This window comes from Pimephales promelas, chromosome 15, assembly GCF_988280905.1.
Source record: "Pimephales promelas chromosome 15, fPimPro1.hap1.1, whole genome shotgun sequence".
In the NCBI taxonomy this organism is placed as follows: domain Eukaryota; kingdom Metazoa; phylum Chordata; class Actinopteri; order Cypriniformes; family Leuciscidae; genus Pimephales; species Pimephales promelas.
The window spans coordinates 28,632,969-28,649,670 of record NC_142783.1 but is presented as its reverse complement, the minus strand read 5'-3'; the positions used below and the strand labels follow the sequence as shown (position 1 = coordinate 28,649,670).

The 16,702-nt window shown below is 36.6% G+C and overlaps 1 protein-coding gene across 3 annotated transcripts in view; it reads left to right on the top strand.

The window, feature by feature from the left end:
* The window catches only part of colec11 (collectin subfamily member 11), a 62,897-nt gene that overhangs the window by 40,293 nt on the left and 5,902 nt on the right, over positions 1-16,702 (top strand). The gene's annotated exons all lie outside the window — the stretch shown is intronic.

Here is a 16,702-nt window from a genome sequence, read left to right as displayed (position 1 = left end):
TAGGTGGGCGTAAGTTAAGTATACTATAAAACTGAAGCAAAGGTTGTTTGGTTATATAATGTCTGCAATGTGGAAAAGTGAAAAGAGGAGGGCAATCTAAATATATGCTTACCGAACCAACTAAATATGTGCTCACCAAACTACCTGTGACTTAGCAGCAAAACACTGAATGCTTAAACACATTTGAAAATGCAGCACTATTAAAGTGTCGTATTAAAATCGCCAATAATTATTTTCATTCAACAAATATTTTCATGTTTTAGCCCAAAACTGCTAAACGGCTAGTATTAAAACGTGACTCTATTTTGTGTAAATAAACTAAAAAAATAATATACTAAAAACTATTTCAAATTCCTTTTTGTCAAATAGCGACCCCTAGAGTCGCTGTGGAGTACTTGTATTTAACGTTAAATAGCACTCACGGCCATACCCCTTTGAAGCTGTTATATTAAGGTACAAATCTTGCATAGTGTGCCTTTAAATAAGAGATCTTGGGGGTATTTATGGGTGGGCCTACTATGATATTAGACTGCATAACCTATAATAAAAGATAATGAATTTCAAACCTGAACCAAATTTGTTTTGTTTTTTTCAAAGATCAACAGTCTGTCATTAGTCTGCTAAAAAAACGGCGTGTTGTAGTTCCGGTACACCAGCCATGTCAACGAAACGAATGAATGAAAATTCGCGTATCAATGTATAGACGAATCCGGCGAAACTACCGGAAGTAAGCGGGGCGCCATTACTGAGCTGTTGCTGGGTAGCGTTGCGCCATTGCCTCCTATTGTTTTAGTTGCAACTTGCGTCCACTGGAATAAACAGCCCGCGATTTACGACTGTCACTAACGTTACAACGTTACCCCTTGTATAATGTCGAGTGGGTAAACAGTTTCCGTTATAAATTGTTTCAATGGTGGCAGTAAAATTTAAATTTTGAAGAGAAAACACTGTGAATACCCCGGGTCGACTGCCCCTGTCTGGTGCCGTACGGTTTACAGATTTCCTGGGCGAGTACAAGACGTGGACATTCGTGTATAATAACAATTATTTAATGACATGAGTAAAAAAAATATAATAAATATGTGATATAGTGATCAGCAAAATCTCCTCTCTTGCTGTTTTTTCTATTCAATTAACATGCTATGGTCATTAAATGGCTTTCCTGAGCTAAATGTAACGTTATGTGACATAATTGTTTTCCTGCTGTTATATTGACCTCTTTCCATGGTTTAAAAAAATTGGTCGATATTATGTATACTTTCTAGCTGTAACGTTACCTTACCCTTGCCTGTTGCAATGTGAAAATGAGATAAATAATGGACACAAATGAAAAACATGAATTTGTTTATTTGATTTAATTCATTTATTTATTTATTGTTGCCAAATGGACAGATCTTTTTATAGTTTCCTCGTTAGCAAACGTTAGCCTAGCTAGCTTGCCAAGCTATTTTCATAAATAACGTTTATCTGTAAGATCGTTTGTACCTTCATCTGTGACTGGAGGCCACTGCAGTCACAGATCAAACCAACAAGTCATTCTGCCTGGCTGTAGCTGTCATCGAGGGTGCGTTCGCGTTATCACCGAGGTTTGTTTACATACCGGTGCATATGTCTATATGCCTGTGTAACAGCTCAGTAATGGCGTCGCCACAAGATGGCAGCCTACACAGAACGCTCGTCGGATTCGTCTATATCTAAATTCACGCCTACATCTTTGTAGAAGCGGAAAATGCCAACTACTGGTCTGGCATGCGTAATCCAGCTTTTTAAGTCATTTTCGTGAATCCGTGTGAACAGGGATCATTTTGTCAATGTTGTCATCCGCATACGCAAAAAAACTCTTTGCTACGTGTTAACGTGCTACCAAAGTCATCTAAATTATCGACAAATATTGGCAAATAAATTAAATATTGAGCAATATTGATGTAACAAATATTATATATAGGGCTACATATAAAATGATAAAATTCAAAATGATTTTCTCAAAATGTCACGTTAGGTCACACGTATTCAGTTTTTTATATAAAGTCCCAACTGTAATTTGAAAGCTTTATGTCTTTGTTCCCATTTCTAGGGATATTCTTTTACGTCTTTCAATTTTAAATGAGACGAGACATTTTAACACTGAGACGGTAATTCAGTGGGATTTTTGAAGATGGTGGATGTTTTATCTGAATCCTATAAAAGCTGCAGTCTTTTTAAAGAAACTGCTCTGTAACTGAAAAGAATCTTATTTCTGAAAGGCTTCAGCTGATGTTGGATACCGTATGTTGCCTTGCTGTAGTCGTGATAAACATTTCCGCTGCTCATTCCCTACCTCTGGTTAACATGATTGCATCTTCTCATGTTCATATGGAGTCAGAATCTGAAATATGATTATCAGTTATCAAACAGAGCTGTCTGCCCCATGGCCTATTGAAATTACGCCCTCGAAGGTCAAGGTTAAAACTAATGAAGTGAAATGAAGTATTTATGGGACAGTTGGAGTGGGTTGAAGGCCTGGCTTGAAGCTGGAGAATTATCAGTTTATTGTCTTAGATTCCAGCTGCAGCCACACTGTGAAAATGAACAATGCTTCTGTGTTCTTCCCTCGACAGCCTTACGGACAAAATTGAATAAAAAAGTTTCAGATTCTGTGTGTAAATATGTTTTCCTCTAACATCTATTTGACTTAACGCTTTCACACACCCCCTCATCCTTTTTTCTACGGTTGCAACTTATAATTTGTTTGCAGATGTAAACTTGAAGGATTGAAATCGCTGTGCGGTGTTCAATCACGAGAACACATTTGAAGATCTATAAAATGGATAAACGGATGAGTCTTGAGAGCGGAAAACAGAATAAGAGCTAGTTTTCCCAAGGTCACAGAAATACATAGTCCTCCTAGTTTAAAATCAATTTTTGGAAATGCCCTCCAACATCTGACCCTCAGCAATCATTTGATTCTGTTAAACTCTTCTTAATTCTTCTTTGTCAAGGATTTTATTTCCTCCCTATCTAAATTAGGCCTTTCTATCATTTGTTTCCCTACCGGCCGTCTGCCACCACATACAACAGGAAGTCCAGTAAGACATTATGCCATTTGACACTTTGAAGGCACCTTCAATTCTTTGTCCTCTGTAGTCAAATATCAAGTATTCTGCAGTAAAACTTGTATATCCTATTGATTTGTTCTCGTCTAGACGCTGCATCAGTACATATGGTGTAATTTTAGATTTGTTGTAGTTACAATTTGTCGGTTTTCATACCACAAGATTTACATTACATGGCCCAGAACAGGGGGATTTATATTCTTTTCTTGCCAAGGACACCCAAATATACAAGGGACAGATTGGGGTCGAAGGAGTTGGGATTGAAAGAAGTCTCTAATGCTCACCAAAGCTTCATACATTACAGTAAAAAACAGTAATATTATTGCAATTTAAAATAACTTTTTTTCTATTTGATAACATTTTAAAATGTAATATATTCCTGTGCCAGCTTCCAGTCTTCAGTGTCGCATGATCCTTCAGAATTCTGATTGGTGCTCAAGTAACAATTGAAATTATTATAAGTTTGAAATTCTTGTGCTGATTAATATTTTTGTGGAAACCATGAACTTTTCTGTGATGAATAGAAATTTGAAATAGAGATTTTTTTGTAACAATTTAAAAGTCTTTACTGTGAATTTTTGAACAATGGTGTGTCAAAAATGATCAATATAACCATAGTATATTGAAGTGCATTTGCGGTGGCAGGTAGCCTGGTAATACCAGACTCTGCTACTTCACTGAGCGAAATTAAATTAGCGGAAGTAGGAAGTCTGACGTGGCTAGGTGGCAAGGCCACGACTCTGGAACACCTTGCCTCTATATTAGAACGGCCCCTACTCTGTCTGTCTTCAAGTCTCTCAAACCTACTTGTTTTCTTCATATTGATCTCTTTTAGGTGGGTTTACTATTTTTTGAGTCCGATACTATTTTGGCACATCTGTTTTACTATTATATATTCAAGTCTGATAATGTTTTGCTACTCCTGTTTCAAGGTTGCTCTTAGCTTTGCTGCTTTTATTTGTGTTGTTTATATATTTGTTTATATGTGTTGTTATGCAGGTCTTATTTTCTTATTATTTATATTATTCTCTAAAGCACTTTGGTCAACCTAGTGGCTGTTGTAAATTTGCTATATAAATAAATGGACTTGAAAAATAATAACAATAGGGTTGGGTATCTTTATTACCCTATTAACAATAGGGCTGGGTATCTTTAGTGATGCTTATTTCAGTTCCAATTTTGCTTATTGATTCTGATTCTTATCTATTCCCAGTTTTGATTCTAGTATGGTTAAAAAAATGACATAAAAATGTAGAAATCAATCATTTATTCTGTGAATCTAAAATTGAATTTTATAACATCCGATTCCTGACCTCAAGTGTCCAATTGAAATCGATTTTATATTCCCAACCCTATTCATCAACTACAGCAGCAGCAGCAACAGTAATAATATATAACCCCCCTGGGTGACCCTTAACCCCAGTTTAAAAGTCCCTGGCTTGACGGCGAGTCTGTCTTTGTCCAGAAGCATTGGAAATGTGGTTTGGAGGCTCAACTTCACTGGTCTGCCATCAGTAGGCTAGTTTACACCATAAAATGACTTGAGCTGAGAGCTTGATAAATCATCAATCATTCGTTGGACATTAATGGGCTCTGATGAATTATGAAAATAGCCTCTGTTTAGTTTACTGTCAACGCAAGCAATTAAGCCTGATCTACATCTTGATTGATGCAGTTTTGTCAGCACAACTGTAATGTAATGATGCTCTCAAACTCTTGGCTCAAAAGGGTGAGCCAATGGCATCTGAACACTAATATTCACTGACTTCTTTTTCATTCTAAAGATGCCAATAAGATATTATGTGACTAGGCAATGTGGGCCAATTTCCCAGACGCAGATTAAGCTCTGGTCCTGGGCTGAAAACCATGAATGAAGAATCACTGTTGTCAGTGAAACTCAACCTTGGACATTGGCTAATTTGCGTCTGGGAAAACAGCCATGAAAGTTTCCCAAACACAGAGTAAATCTTTAGCAAAGATCAATGGCCATACTTTGCATTTAAATGCATGATCAAAATTCAAGTAATCATTCCGACACTTCGAGGACCATAAAGCGCATAGAACCATTTGACCCAGCACTTTCATCACTTTACTGTCATTTGTACTTAATCAAAATGAGCAAGATGCCAGTGACATGTATGAATGTGTGATTTTCATTCAGATGATTGGGAATCTTATCACGAGGAAGAGCGAATCTGCTTCTCCCAACACATTTGCAAGGTGTAATATTGTGTTCTGCATGTGTTTCACGGTGAATATATTGAGGGCAAAGGCAATGTGATGCACTGTTGATTGTTATCAGAGCATTTTTCTCAGTGTATAGAGAGAGAGAAACACTAAAACGCAAGGTCGCTTGGAGTCCAGCAAAATAGAATGGACAGATAACATCTCTTTAAGTGTGTGCAGCAGAGAGTGCTAGTGATGTTTTGTTCTTCTCTAGCACTCTGCTCTATAACTCTAGTCTAAAACTCTATAAACTAGACTCTGCAGTGGCATGAAAGAGAAGGATGTCAAAATTGGGGTCCATTATAAACTATTCCAGACATCCTGTGCTTGGAGCTCCTTTAACTGCCACCCATTCCGTCAGCATGTTGTAAGAGTGATGCCGTCAGACAATGCTGAGTCCTTCCTCGACTCCTTATCGTCCTTCTAGCCATTTCCACCTTCAGGCTGAACTGACAACATTGCAGGTTTTTTTTTCTTTCTCTCACACATTTTTTTCTCTCTCCCAGTTCGTCTATCTACTCTACTGTATGCAATGTAGAAATATCAACCTGAGGCAGGATGGGTCTCTATATTGATGTATTTCATTAAGAAATGTGTAATCACATAGTACTTTTGTTTGAAAAAGTAAATTTACTTGGCCCCAAAATGAAATTTCTGTCCTTTTTTTTAGTCATTACCATGTTATTTAATGAATTTATTTCATCTATGAACAAAAATTAAATAAATAAACAATTTTATAAATAATTCAATTAATAAATATTTTTGTAAATGTAAATGTGGGTAATATTTGTTTCAGAGGATTTTAGAAATTAACTTGTAACATTTACATTTAATCATTTAGCAGACGCTTTTATCCAAAGCAACTTACAAATGAGGAGAGCAATAGAAGCAATTCAACTCACAATATGTAAGTGACCCTTCCCAGTTTAGTCTAACGTACAGTATATGTAAAAAAATATTTTATAGATTAGAAGAGAAGAGAAAAGAAAGTGTTAGTATTAATGGATCAAGCATCAGTGGCAAGCATCAGTGCCTTGAATTTGATGCGAGCGGCAATTGGCAACCAGTGCAATTTTGTGAGGAGAGGTGTGATGTGTTCTCTTTGGCTCATTAGAGACCACTCTGTAGCTGCAGAATTCTGGATCAGTTGCAGAGGTTTGACAGTGCAAGCTGGAAGGCCTGCCAAGAGAGCATTACAATAGTCCAGTCTGGATAGAACAAGCGCTTGGACAAGGAGTTGTGTAGCATGCTCTGATCCTCCTAAAGTGTTGTATAAGGCCAATCTTTAGGACCTGGCAGATCCAGCAATATGGTCTGTGAAGTGAAATTGATCATCAATCACAACTCCAAGGGACCTGGCTGACCTTGATGGAGTTATGCATGATGAACCTAGCTGAATGGAGAGGTTGTGGTGTAGTGTTGAGTTGGTCGGGACCACAAGCAGCTCTGTCTTCACAATATTTAGTTGAAGGTGATGCTCCTTCATCTAGCAAGAAATGTCTATCTTGCAGGCTGAGATGCGAGCAGCTACCATCGGATCCTCTGGTTGGAATGAGAGGTAGATTTGTGTCATCAGCGTAACAGTGATAGAAAAACCCATGTTTTTGAATGACAGATTGATTACATGTACTGTAGATGAAGAAGAGAAGCGGTCCCAGGACTGAGCCCTGAGGCACCCCAGTAGCTAGATGTTGTGATTTAGACACCTCACCCTAAAGGACCTACCCGAGAGGTAAGACTTGAACCATTAGAGTGTGGTTCCAGAGATGCCCTTCGTCTTTAGGATTGACTGGAGGATCTGGTGGTTAACTGTGTCACACACAGTAGACAGATCCAGGATGAGAACTGAGGATTTGAGAGCTGCTCTTGCCAGCCTCAGAGCTTCAGTAACCATCTCAGCTGAGTGTCTGCTTTTAAAACCAGACTGGTTGTTGTCCAGAAGATTGTTCTGTGCAAGAAAAATAATAGTGGTTGAGTCATATGAGCTACTTATACTATTTTGGTGTTTTTTTGTTCTTTTTTGGAGCTTAACAGGCAGGATAACTAACTGTCATCGTATGGAAGGTATTCCCAAAATGTTGGTCTGCTAAAGTCCTAATATACTTACTTGAGGTACCTCCTAAGATTTTAGGTTTATATTTCAATAATTTAACAATGCATTTGCATGTCCACAGCTCTCTGATGTTTTTAATAGCCATATGACCTGCAGGTTTTATTTTGTTAACACTTTACAATAAGGTCTCATTTGTTATCAGTAATTAATGCATTAATTAACATGAACTAAAAATTAGCAATTTCTTTGTTACAATATATTTATTAATCTTAATATTTGTTTATGTTAGTTCACAAAGCATTAACAAATGTAAAAAAAATCATTTTAACAATGCATTGGTAAATGTAGAAATTAACATTCATTAATAAATGCTGTAGAAGTATTGTTCGTTCTTTGTTAATGTTAATTAATGAAACCTTATTGTAAAGTATTACCATTATTTTTGTTACATGTTGTGTGTTTGTATTTCTGTTCTAGTGTTTTGCTGTGTTGAGTTCAGTCTTTCAGCCTTCAGTCTTTCTCCGTCTCCTGCCTGTTTGTATCCGTGGTTACTGATTTGATTTGAGTTTCAGTTCAGGTGTGTCTAGTTAATTAGTCCCTTTAGTTCCTCTGTTTGCTGTCTATTTAAGCCTTGTATTTTATTCAGTTTCTTGTCAGTTCTGTGTTGTTACTAGGTTTGTTGTTGTACTCATGTCCCTGATCTTGTTCCTGTTCCTGAGAATCTGTTTGGGATAGATTTGAGTTTACTTAAATAAAGACTGCTGCACTTTAATCTTGCTTTATCTCTGCTGCACCCAACCATGACAATTCTTTTAAAACAAGTGTTTCATTTATTGTATTTTTTTTATAATGTTTTAATAAAATATACTCTCTATATGGGAAACCCTATTGCATGGGAAAGAGATGTAGAAATGTAATTTTTTTCCACTGAAAAACAATTACATGAAACAACCCGCGGGCGAATAAATGATGACAGAATTTTAAGTTTTGCATATAATATTCCTTTATCAAATCTTCATGACAGCTCATTGCCACAAACCCTCTGGGTGACCTCTGTTTTCAAAGCATTTTTCAAAGTTTTCAAATTTCCAGAAATTTACATGTAAATACAAGTGATGCTTATAAACAACACAACAAAATCCATGTGACAGAATATGAGTACCGAGAAATATAAGCATGTTTGCCAATTAGACTGCTGAACAGCTTCTTTTGACAGCTTGTTTCTTTAATAACTTATAGTGGATCAGATGCTGAACATATCTTGTGGTTTGGAGAGAAAGAGTAGTCATATCTGATGACTTAATAGTTTTTATCTTATTCTATCAAAGGAAACTGCTATGAAACTATACATACATTTTCTATTAACAGTCTACTCTTTTAATATAACACTGTCCTTCTCAAAGTCAAACCTAATCGCTTTGCAAGTTGAAAACTTTTTATTAGAAAAGTTTTTCTGTGAATTGTCTTATAATTCTGAGCATTCAAATTATAATAATTTTCATTGGAAATATTTAGATGCACATACAGTACATCTGCACAGTACATTCTGCATTTTGTTTAGCTCGGTGCTTGGAGAATAAGCTATCTGAACATGTCTGATCCATCATGTCAAAGCACTCTCAGATGGATGCATTAGCAGAATGCTCTCTACAGACTGAGTAAAGCTCCGCGGGACGGGAGAGACTTAAATGAATTAGCGTTAACCGGACAGATGGAATTCTGATCTGTTTCTGGCTTTAACATTGTTCAGAGAGTGGAATTCAATTTGGATGAATTAGTTAACCCATCTTCCGTCGGCCTTTGGCTTCAACAGATTCTCCACCCGTCTGATAAAGCTGTTTTGTGAAAAACTACACACATAGATCTATTGAATTGTTTTACTGTGTGCGACAGTTTGTGAGCCATTGGCACTGCCCGCATTCTCCACCATAGTACGCAAAAGATTTCACGCATACTTGTGTTTTGTGAGTCAGTCCTAGATCTGTTAGATTGTAGATTCGATGCCTACACCAAGCTGAGAGCGTTGCCAGCCTTCTGGAGCTGATGATATTCCACCACCACCCAACCAGCCTCAAGCTAAGGAGAGAAATCCCAAGCTCCCACAAGCCAGAGAACAGATTCCAGTGTCCACCCCCTTCAGTCTCTGCCTCTTTCCTCTGAGAGCTCGCAAAAGAAGAGACAGAGAAGCCATATTATCTGCACTGGAAAATCTTAAAAGCTCCATGTCCTTTGGCAAATAAAGTCAATTGTGTGAATTTTTGCATTCATACACTTGCACATTTCTTTAGTTGGGCCACATTATCATGTGTTGATAGCCTTATTAGGTGTCAATTTCGCTTTCATAGCGGGATGTATGGAAATGCAGATCTCAGTTGGAATTGGTTGCATATTACAAGTTTCTTAGAGCAATGTACTTTCGAATGATACTGTATACGTTCCCCAAATTGTAAAAGCCGTCCTCGGGGTGTTGACCTATATAACTGGGAAGAGTCCTGCACCACTGCCCCCTCCCTACCGATCCATTACGATATGTTTTCTCCGTCAAAGGAGTGATCTCTAACTAGACTGCATCTGATATATTTTTCTCTATTTCTGGGTTTAAGCATGTGCCCACATTTAGTATGTTGGTGCGAAGTAACCTGGCAACCGTAATCTGCAATGTGTGCTGCTCGGTGAGAGAAATGATCTCTCGCAGTCGGAGAGGTGATGCACGATGCTGGAAAGATTCATGTTAATAGAGCGCTGGTCGTTGCTTTGACACGTGAGTGAAGGAAAGACACGGAGGACAGCCGATACTGGGTCAGCCACTCATATCCAATCCTCTTGCTAAAATTGTTACCTCTGAAGTGGAGATTACAGATTTAAGAGCCAATGATAGGGTTTGGGGTTCGGATAGCACTCGATTGGATGCCAGATGATGATCTAGTTAAACCCTTTCCAAGTTAAAAGAGAGTACAAGGGAGTTTGTATTTACACTGTGTTCCCATTTTGACATTATAATTATGTTTATTCACCCCGGTGGCACTTAAAGTTCCAAAAGGTCTGTTTTTCCTGGTATGTGTCAACAGTGATTGATGGTGGTTGGTCTGGTTATTTTCAGAGTGAGATGTCACACTGCTGATTTAAGGTCCATTGAAGTCGGGAAATGGGCATTTGCCTATTAAAAGAATATATCGGGTTCAATACAAGTTACGTTCAGTAAAATGTGTGGCATAATGTTGATAATAAGCTCCCCATTTTGAGTGTCCCTACAAAACTTTGCATTTACTCACTCACAGAACATTTGCATTCACCGGAGAAACTTTCCGTTTAATTGAAAAACGTTTGTGTTTGCCAGTCAAAATGTCCGTTGTTTTTCAAAAAGTGTTGCTTTTCCCCAAGAATGTGTTTTGCATTTTCTTGAAACTAGTTTGTTCTCCTAAGAAACTTTGCGTTTGATTGCAGATGGACTGAAATTTATTTAAATGGACTTTTTTTCCTCAGTCCCACCTCATATTATTCCTATCGCAAAAGATTTGCCAGTGAATGTAAAGTGTCTCAGGGGAACACAAAGGTTTTAGTGAGCAAGTGAAATGTTTTGGTAACACTTCATACAGTGTCCTCGTTACAAATGTTACCAACAGTAAATTATGCATTATTAATGACCTTAATTACTTAATTACTAAATTACTTAATTATTAAAACCTTAACCAAACCCTAATCCTACTCTAACCCTATAGTTAGTACATGTTGTTCATTTTTATTACTTAGTACTTAAATATATAATTACACTGTAACAATGACATCTTAAAATAAAGTGTTACCAAAGTTTCTCTGGGAAACGCAAACGCATTGAAATATAATTTTTCCTCCAATTACCTTTTAGGGCTTCTCTAGTTTTTACAGACATAAACAGTATGTGTTGACATACAATTGTGTATTAAAGTTGGCTCATATCCTGAATGCCAACTTTAAATTATTACCATCAGGAAGGAGGTATAGGGTGTTGATGTGCAGGTCTAATCGACTGAAAAATTACTTTGTTCCCACTGCAATCAAAGCGTTAAATATAGATTAAACACTGTGAATTTTGTCTCACATGTATTTACCTTCACTTATTATCTATTTTGTTTTAAAGGGGTCATGAACTGGCTTTTAATATTTTATCATATTGCTGTTTGATGTCAACTTATGACGTTTATTTGGTTTTTACATTCAAAAACATCAAAATGAATAAGTAATAGGCTATTCTCTACCCTAGTTTTGATCCTAGCTCAAAAACGGTCGGTTTTTATGGGCGTCTCGGACTGAAGACTTGGAAGTAAACGGCCACTGCTGTGAGTGGATAATAGTTTTGCATATTATAATGAATTTCAACTCGTCAGTGCACGTGGGGAAAATTGTTTTGAAGACGTCCAATTTTGTTTAAAGGCAACCGGAATGATTCGCCCATACATGTTCGCCCAGAGTCCGTGTGTTGCACAATTCCTGTCAGATCCAATATTAACGGCACAGCACCGTTCTTTAATCTTAGTCTGTGTTTCTTTTTCTTTTTCTTTTTTTTCCGTCAGGCTATTTCTATTCGCTTTTAATGTATGTTGTTTTATATGGACTTAGTTTGCACGTTGTCCAAGACACATTTCCCAACGATGGAACTGTAAAACTAAACTAAACTATTATTTTTATACACAATTTTATGACTTACCATGACAACATAATGCCTAAAACACATGTTTTACAGCTCAAATAATACACAAGTTTTCACAGATGCATTAATGTAAGTGCTTTTATAAAATGATGTGCTTCAAATTTGTTTTTAAATGATACAGAAATTGGCCCTGTTTACTTCCATTGTAAGTGACTTACTGTGACCTTGCATTACCATTATGCCACAAATAATACTGATTGAGCATAACTTATACTGAGCCCAGAATATGAAAGTCATCTATTCCATATGTTCATGGCGCCTGATGTTTGCCCTCTTTCTTCACCTGTCCCTCTCCCTCATTCTTTCTCTATTCTTTATTTATATGATGACTCATCAAGGCACAGCTTCACCTGAAGGTTTTTGCTGAAATGATATATCAAACGCATGGTCCCCCAGATCTGTCACCGGCGCACCGGCAGCTAATATCCTGGCTCCCGATTTAGGCATTGTGTCTACACTGCAATGTAATTTTGTGTCGAGTCATCAGATGAAAGATAAACGCTATGGTCTCTATGAAAAGTTTACAATGCAGCAATAAAGCACCATTATCATGTCGGAGGGAAATAAATCCGGGCTGATGAGCAATTCCTCAAGGCAACAGAATTCACTGCATGTCGTTTTCATGAATGGGAGGGCATGCTTCTGAGGAACACTTTTAGATGAAAGAGTCCTTTTCCTTTCCTTCAAATAAATGGCTGTTTCTGTGTGAGAATGTAATGGCTCGTGGCACACATTGGGGCAGGTGTGAGGTTGTTGGACTCTGACTTCATTGATATTCTGATGATTTTTGCAGTGTGTCTGAGAAATATAAAAATGCAGTGAGTAATCTTCTTTTATATCAAGACCAAATACATCGCTTTCTGTGCACACACGCCACAGTGATCGCACACACTTACACATCGTATAGTGTTTCATGTGCCATTGCACATTGCATGCATCAAAATGAAGAAAAGAACTGAAGAGAAAAATAATGTATTGGTAGTCGATGAGACAATATATACAACACGCACGTACACACACATTGTAAATCCTATTTGAGTAGGTGTGTGTTTATGTATATATTGTTTTATCATGCAGACTTCATATTTAGGGCTTCTCTTAGGAACATTTTTCAGTAATGACTACCAATGTTACCAACATTTTTTTTTTTAAATTTGTTAATGGTAATAATAAATGATCCATTGATATGGTTGGCAGGTGTGTCATATATCTTAGTTGGAACTTCATTTTCAATTCCGGAATATTATGTTTTATAATACTAAACAAATAAGTTATATTTGATTAAATTAATAAAAATCTAGTCAATAGTATTAGTATTAGTATACTGCCTATTTTGAGTAAGATTTTAGAGAAGATCATCTTTAAGCATTTTTTACATTATTTTAGTATAAACGGATTACTTGCTAATGCACAACATGGACCAGGGCACTCTATTGCTCTTATGCACATGACAGATGGATGTTTACATGTCTAGATGATAAGAAACGGGTGGGTTCTGTTCTTTTACAGCAGCTTTCGATGTTATTGACCATGATATTCTTGTTGCCAAACTGAAATGTTATGGTTTTTCATGTACAGCCCTTGATGGCTGTTAGTGGATCGGAAGTTATCTTTCTAATGTATTTTATAATGGACCAAAAATACTTACTGCTGTGTTCCACAGGGAAGTTGTTTAGGTCCACTTTTATTTTCTATTTTTATAAATGATTTACCCTTGTTGTGTTGTTGAAAATGCTAATTTAGTTATGTATGCAGATGACTCGACAATGTTTAGTGCAGCACATACATCGACTGAGCTTCAGAACAACTTAAGTGAGGAGTTGCAGACAATTGCAAACTGGGTTAGAACTAATGAATACATTTTAAACATGAAACCAAATGTATCATTTTTGGTAACAAGGTTGATGTCTTTATTGATTAATTTATTTATTGATGAAACTTCAAGTGTTAAGTTTCTGGGCGTGAAACTTGATAGTATGCTGTCTTGGTCTGATGTGTAGCTGTGGCCAGGAAATGTTGTGTTTCTTCCATCTTTGGTTTTAAAAGATGTGGTGCAATCGTTAGTTTTATCACATCTTGAGTACTGCCCAATGATATGGTCAAGTGCATCTGAGAAAAAAAAAAAAAAAACTTCAGGTGTCTCAGAACAGAGCAGCTTGGTTAGTGTTTCATTATCCAGTTGAGGCCAATCTTATTGATATGCATAGAAAATTATAATTGCTGTTACTGAAGGATAAACTACATTTACGACTGCTATTTTTATAAGGTAATCCAGTATCATTAGTGTAATTATTTCTTGGTTTTATTTTATCTGTTTGTTTTTTCTTGTATTGCTGTGTGGACCCAGGAAGATTAGCGACCACTTTGTGGAAGCTAATGGGGATTCGAATTAGGTCTGAATATATTAACCTAAAATCTTGACCCATGGACATTATGATTAACTACGCTTATGTAAAAAATGTATCTACTTTAGCTTGACACATATGAGCTCATGAATTAATAACAATAAGAGGTATTGTCTTATTGCTCACTGTGTTTCTTAATGGCTTTTGTTTTCCTCTTGAGCTTAAAATAGCCCTCATAGCACACATAATATAAATGTGTGACTGTGAACACAAGGCATATTGTGAAGAAGAGACCTGCGTAATGTGGAGGTGTAGGAAAGAGAAACATCTAGATGAGCCAAGACACTTAAAACATTATTAAAAGCCTATATAGTATCATTTTTTAAATCATATCATGCATTTGCATATTAAATAAAAAAGTTAAATATAGAAAAGGTGAACAAAATTCATATAACTGATTATATAAACTTTTTTTATTTATTTTTTATTTAGTACAGGTATTCTAAAGCACTACATCATGCAGGTTATTGAGCTCAAAGGTTGCTTGCAATGCATGATTTATTTCTACCATCCCTTTATTAACTTGTTCAAGTTGACACCCTTGCACAGTGTGATTTATTCACTCATCTTTCAAGAAAATAAGTTCTTTTAATGAGCTGAGATGGTTGAATGGGCATTACGTCCGACGGCTGAGACGCCTGCCAACCTCCTGATCCTGACACAGCACAAAGTGCCATCTTTCTGAAGGTGCCCTTAAGCCAGACAGGCCTCTATGACTGTCATGCTCCGCTGGTCAAGGTTTGTTCTCTCCGGGCTCTCATCCACAGAGGGCTTTTAGCCTTAGTGGAGCAGAATACAAGAGCAAAACATCCAACAGCACACTTTTTAAATTCAGAATTTATCCGGTTCAGAGTCAAGGCAAAGTCAGACAAAACAAGAGGGGGTTAAGCTATCATTGAAAGAAAGGAAAAAGTTCCCATTTAAGGAGAATTTAAATCTACTGTAAGCATTTAGATGTGCTAATGTCAGTACGGAGCCCCTAAAGGGACATGGCGATGGAAAGAAAAATGAGATTATTTGTCAACGCTTTTGTGTTCTCTCGCAAATGTTTTGCGTTCCCGAGAGGAACTTCGCGTTCCCTCGCTAAACGATTGTGTTCGGCCGAGAAACTGCAAAGAGCTCATAGGGTTTTTGAGAGCGAACGCAAAGGTCAAGTCAAGTTTAGTCACCTTTATTTATATATATTTATATAGCGCTTTTTACAATACATTGTATCAAAGCAGCTTCACAGTGATAACATGAAAATAATGCAACAAAGTTTGTTTCTAGAAGACAATTGTTTCAATGTAGTAAGGCAGAGCAATAATATTGTTGAATATTGTCCCTTTAGGGGCTCCGTAGTTCTGTACAATGCGGTGTAAAAGTTTATTTTTAAAGAAATGAATCCTTTTATTTAGCAAGCACCATTAAATTTATCAATGATAAGTGATCGTAAAGAAATTCATTGTGTTACAAAATAAATAAATAAATAAAATAAAACTATTTCAAACAAATTATGTTAGTTCATTTTATTTTCTTCAAAGAATCCCCCCACAAAAAATGTATGGTTTCCACAAAAATATCAAGCAGGGCAATTGTAATACATTTTTTTTTTTTATTAGAATGATTTCTGAACGATCATGTGACACTGAATACTGGGGAAATGATGCTGAAAATTCAGCTTTGATCACAGGAATAAATTACATTTAAAATAGCAAAGTTATTTTTGATCAAATAAATGCAGCCATGGTAAGCATCAAACATTTCTTTCAAAAACATAAAAAATCCTTCTGGTGCCACATTTTTGAGCGGTATGCAGTGGACACAGTATGGGACATTTTTGCCACATTTAAAGGCATAACCATGACCCTATAACATACACAAATAAGATGTGTTTCCTCAGCTTGCAGTGTCACTGTAGTGCTATGTGTGAGAGTGAGAACTGCTTCAGCGCAATTTCAATTTCAAGGGATCGATTTCCCCCCCACCCCATCACGTTATGTTAGTTTTTGTTACCAAGGGAAGGATATTCCTTAGCAACACACCAGAGCACAATAGAGCTCTGGAGGTGAATGACATCTTAATGGTTTTCTTTTTTTTTTGTTTTTTTTGTTTTCTTTTTTTTTGTTTTTTTTTACTGTGAATATAAATAGTAGGACATGTAGATCAGATCCTCATTGTCAATTACTGGCATGTGACTCATTTGTACAGTGCAACTATAGAAAATGAATTCTGGGGTTTATAGTGCAACCAAGAAAAA